Raw genomic sequence first — 6,069 nt, 5'->3', positions numbered from 1 at the left:
TTGCCTCAGAGGATAAGAGCAGCAGGAACAAGATGATCAAAAAGGCCAGTTCCGTTATTGGTACCCCCCCCCCCCCCCGGCATGAGAGTCTTCCTCTGCATGGGGCTTTTAAGAGCCTGAGGAGCGCTTTGAGCAGCCATTTTATATTACCCAAGTGCTTCAGGAAGTCTTTCCTCCCTTCTGTCATAAGGCATTATAATGTAGCAATAAACCGACTCTGCTTTCTGGCTCCTGGGCCTGTACGCTGTACTGTGTACACCGTGTTCATTGTGTATTCTGTACAGTTGCGTGTTGGTGGCGCACATGCACACGCACACACACACACACACACACACACACACGCATGTTTTTTGGTGTGCACATGTGAGTTCATGTGTGTGCGCATCAGTTTCTAAAATCTTTCCTCTGGAGTTTAAGCTTCCAATGTCCTTTAAATCGTTTCCAGAAATGGGCCTTGGTGGGAGTGAGCTGGCCTCGCTTTTAAACGGCACAAGAATGACCCCATCACTTTTTCCAGTATCTGCTAATGTGAATATTCTCGCACACAAAAAAAAAGAAATTAAAGGAAACGGCTAAAAATGGATGTAAAAGCTCCATCTCGTGACCCTGGCTCTCTGTGCCAGCGTCATTTGCTCCTTCCCTGGGCAGGAAAAGCAGCAAGAATGAGCGTGTAAAATCATTCAGGAAGAAGAATCATAACCCTTTTGGAGGAGCAGGGGTTTTTTTTTTTTTTTGGGAATTCTTTTTTCAAAATTCTACGTCGGTGTTCTAGAATTCCACTGCTTTCAATTACTAGTGGGGTAGGGATTGTGACATCAGCATTGGAATGTTCAGTGAAGAACATTCTAATTGCATATTTACACGTAGTTGCAAGGGCTAAGTTGCAGGCAGAACAAAGTCTAAATTATGAGTCATGGCTATCTGTTTTCAGATAGTGCAGTCATTGGTCCTACTGTTATTAGTGATGGTTTACTGGGGAAATGTGAGTCTTAAAGTCACAACTGTAGTCAGCATGGCAAATTCCACATAAAGACCATTTTTAGTCAACTGTACATTTATTAAGAATCAAATAAATATTTCAATCCCCTTACTGGAATTGAGGAAATAGTTCTCTGATTATATGTACATGGCTGCAAGTTTATGGTTGCAGACATATTTATACATTTCTAAAAAGAGACCAACAAATTTTATCCTAGCACATAAAGTTGATCTTGATTGATAAGACATTGATCGATGGATCTTTATTTTTAATTTGATAAAAATAAAAATTCCCTGCCCGCATGGGCTTAAAAGACACCATTATTTATTTTTTAAATGTGCAGTTTTATATGGAAATTATCAGATATATTTCTGAGGGCTCGTGGGGGGAATGGGGGGGGGGGGGGAGGATGGGGAGGTTGACGCAGCATTCTGAGTGGGAGTAGCAAAGGAGCAAAGGGTCTGCCTCAGCCTACTAGGTCTTAAAGTCCCATAAGGACGACATAATGTAAACAACACATATGAACAAGACAAGTGAGGACACAACTGCCACGCTTATTAGCTCCACATGCTGTTTTATTTATAGATTTTTAGACCGACAAAGTAGCCTAATCACCTAGATATCCCACCCTCTTCAACTTAATAAATAGCATTTACAAAGATTTTTCGGGCGTAGAATTAATCGGCCTACAGACCGAAGTTCGATTTAATTATTTCAAAGGGGCGAACTTGTTCAGTTGTGCTAAAAGTCAAAACATGCATATTAACAAGCAACCTGTAATGATACAAGAAACAAATAATGCAATCACAACGTGTTGAAGTTCAATGTATTCGTATACTGTACATTTTTTTACAGTTTTACTGTATTTCTTATCTCAATTGCATGACACGCACTTCCTACAGTACCTGGGACAGCCGTGGTGACACAATGACCAAAGAGGACCGAAGCTTCTGATTTCACACCGTTTGATGGCTTTTGCACTGCTAAACCTTTGATCCGATTCACCACGGCGCTCCAAAATGAAATTTTGACCTTTTACACTACAGCATGTTTCCCCTCCCAACACTCACTCACTCACTCACTCACTCACTCACTCACTCACAAGTGTCCCTGTTTCCCGGCAACCATCCGAAAACGGTGCGCTTGTCCTTCCAGACTCTGACGGGGGTCTCTCGGGCTGAGTCCGGGGGTACTGCCAGGCCAGCATTTCCCCACGCGCCCCAATTTTAGCCAACACTTATGGACTGAATCATTCATCACAGACTGGAGGCACGAACACAGAGGAACACTCTGTGCACTTCGCTTGAGTAGAAATGTTCTTTCTCTACTTTCTGCAGTTGATTAAAAAAACTAGTGCTAAATCACGCAACGATGGTGCTCCTGACTTTTTAGATTTAAAAAATAAATAATAATAATTAGAAGTGAACAAAGTTCATGTTCCTCAGCATGTGAGTTTCGGGTTTTTTAAAAGCTACTGTGTTTATTTGGGAGCTGTGCGCCTGGTATGTGATACGATATCTGGTATCTGACTTAAAAAACCAGGCACACAACCATCTGAAGTATTTATTTGAGCGATGTTCATGGAAGTCGCCCAGCCACCAGCACACCCTTCCCCTGGGTGGCTGTTTGCGTTCTTTGGAGGAGAGAAGCACTGATGACATCGCTCACAGGATGCGGAAGTAAACGGGTAAAAGAGGAGGACGGGCTTACGGACGTACAGGCGGTGGGGTAAGGATTGGGAACGCCGTCACTGTGCGACTCGTGTATTCGGGAAGTTTTTAACCATCTGTTTTTGCAAAAGCTGGACTATTCCCATCCAAGTCAACCACGTCTGTGGCAAAACCAGAAAATGCCAAATGCAACCTCCAGCCAATCAGTCGCACATGCACGCGCACACACACGCACGCACGCACACACACACACGCACGCACCGGGGTCCTGGCTTTGCAGTGGCCAGTGTAAAGAAGCAGAAGTTTTTGCCAGCGTCCTAAAATAGGAGCGTCGGCACACTGGAGTCAGATGGTTTTTGAAATACGTGACAAATGCTTGGGGCGGTTACGACTGGAGTAGCAGGAGCCAAGAGGAGACTTAAGAGGAGATTTCACGGTCTTCAGACAATTATCACTCCCGTGGGTGATGGAGAGAGAGAGAGAGAGAGACAGACAGAGAGTGGGGAGAGAGGGAGAGAGAGAGAGAGACAGACAGAGAGTGGGGAGAGAGGGAGAGAGAGAGAGCAAGACAGAAAGAAAAACAGTGAAAGTGAGACAGAAAGCGAGGGAAAAAAGCAGACAGAAAAGAAAGTGAGAGGTGTCTTAGTGTTGGGCTAAAACGAAATCCTGCACACACACACTGGCCCTATTGCACATCCCTGCTCATCCTGGCTCTCTAACACACTCTTGGATTGGTGGCTTGTTTGGTGTCAGGCCCCGCCTCCACCCCGATCACCATGGCACCAGCCCCAGTGCTCAGGGGTGGGGCTCTCACCTGGTCCCCAGTGTACCTGTGTGCTTCACACCTGGGTCAGACTATTTGAACTTCTTTACCCCTTAGACACCCCAAGTTTTTCCAGATTACAATGATAACCAAGAAGGAAAATCTGATTTTCAAATCTGTTCTTTTCCCATATGACTGAATGCTTTGGTTTAGTAACATGTATTTTTTGAGAAATTCTCAGGGATCTGCAGGAGTGTAATTTTGATTTTATCTGAATCAAAAGGATAGGTTTATCACACACACAGACAAATTTGTCAAGTAAGAATCTACCTAGCCTCTTGCATACAAACAATTTAGTACATTAGTGCAGTATGAACACAGATATGTCTGTATGAGCATTGCAGGTTTGGATTCTAAAATTTTTGCCCACTCCTCCGTGCAAATTTGCTCCAGCTTCTCCGTGCTAGACACAGAGCAACAATAGACAGCGATTTACAGATCAGCCTGCGGATTTTCAATGGGACTTAAAGTCTGGGCTTGGGCTGGGCCACTCGACAATACTGACCTTGTGTTGAAGCCGTTCCTTTGTAGTTTTTCCTTCCTCCGTGCGCTTTGGGTCATCGTCCTGTCGGAACATGAATCTTTTCCCTAAATCCTCACCGAAACAGGTTCTCTTTGCCTGTGTTCGGCTCCATCCATCCCGGGCCTTGTTGGCAGCGGGCCTCCCCCTGTCCCTCCCGCTGAAAAAGCAGGACCCTGCCGAACACCGTGCTCCACCACGGGCAGGGTGTTACCCGGGAGACGGGCTTTGTTTTGGCCTGTGTCAAACAAAAAACACCGCTTTGCTTTCCCGCGAAAAAGAGCTCAATTTTAGTCTCGTCAGACCCTAGAAATCTTTTCGGGTCTGTCACATGGTTTCTGGCAAACTCCGGTGAAGTAATGCTGGCCTTTCTCCCGGGCCTGAAACTCCGTCAGCGTCGTAGTCGGTCTCTTCCCTGACAACTGCGCCTCTCATCCGGTTGCTCTGATTGGTGGAACAGCCTGATCTTGGCGGTGTCTAGGTTGCGCCACGTCTAGGTTGCACCATGGACTTCTGGGAAGATTCAAAGTTTTACCAAACCTTGTCATAACATTCTCCTGCTTATTGTCTCCCGGCAACCTCGTCTCGAAGTTCCACAGACGGGCGGTTCCTTCGTCTTTGTGCCAGTGTGACGGATCTAACACACCGTTTCAGCTGTGAGACCTCAGAAAGAGAGAATATTAATTCATAAATCAGGCAATTGAACACAGGTGGATTCCAAATGACATACCTTCTACCTCGTTAATTCACTTAGAGAGATCACTAATGAAAATGAAACGCACCTGCCCCAATTTAGGCTCTTAAACACAGAAGGGGCAGAATGCGTATCAATGAAGTCATTTTCAGGCTTTTATTTTTTTTATAACTTTGAAATAATTTGGTTTAACATTTTAACATTACAGATTTACTTGTATAGCAGTAGGAAAAAATCCCATGTAATGACTTTATGAAACAACAAAATGAGAAATAATCAATTATGTAATATTACGTAAAACACTTATTACTATTGCTAATACTGCAACCATTGCAGAAACATTATATACATATATATATATACACACGCATTTTTCTCATAATCACATCTGTTACATTTCTTTATGATATTATATTATTATGATTGTAAATCATGCTTGTCCTCTATTCCTCATTTTCAATGTAACCCACAAAATCACTCGATGGAGAATTCATACAGGTCTAAATGGAAGTGATATTATATGTGGAGCATTGTTCCAGGCTAAAGAGAGTAACGTGTGGGAGAGGGGTTCCCTGGTCCCGGAGATCCACAGGGCAAAATATTTCAGCCTCCATCTTGAAATCAGTGGCCAGCCTAAAGCCAAGAAACCAGGTCATGTGACTGTAATCAACTGCTTTAACTGCTGAGTCGCAACAAAAACCAGCAGACCCCGCGGTTCTCCAGGATCAGCGCTGTTTACAGTGGGAGTGTGGGAGAGCGAGTGCTCATGGGACATAATGAGAGGAGGACTCCAGAGGGCAGTGCTATAGGTGTATAATGACTCGCTGCAGTCATTCAAGATCCTGGAAGGTCAGCGGTTCCCCTGGCGTCCGAAGCAGAATTCCCAACCTGTCTCCCTCAATCTCTCACTGTAATCGGTGAGGTGAGTTCCCCATCCGCCCCCCCCCCCCCCCCGTCAAAAAAAGGAACTCAGTGACCCGGTAGAGGCCCGAAATATCTGGGCTCTGGTCCAGCACGGCCCCCTTTCCCCCCCTACAGTCCGAGCAGGGAGAGGTGGGGGGGCGAGGGGGAGCGGGGCGAGGGAGAGCGGGGGCGAGGGGGAGCGGGGGGGTGAGGGGGAGCGGGGGCAGGGGGGAGCGGGGTGAGGGGGAGCAGGGGGGCGAGGGGGAGCGGGGTGAGGGGGAGCAGGGGGGCGAGGGGGAGTCACACAGGAATGCTGAAACGGGCACAGCCCACGGGCCACGGAGCACATTTCCCAAAACCCACCCTGACCTCAGCCTGGCACCGCGCTCCGGGCCGGACGAGGCACAGTCACCCGGCAACAGCAGAGCTCCCCTCTCATTGGCCGACTCTACGGTAATGATGACAGGGGGGAGTGCGGAG

This window comes from Anguilla anguilla, chromosome 17 (assembly GCF_013347855.1).
Source record: "Anguilla anguilla isolate fAngAng1 chromosome 17, fAngAng1.pri, whole genome shotgun sequence".
Lineage (NCBI taxonomy): Eukaryota > Metazoa > Chordata > Actinopteri > Anguilliformes > Anguillidae > Anguilla > Anguilla anguilla.
This window is presented reverse-complemented; position numbering follows the sequence as displayed.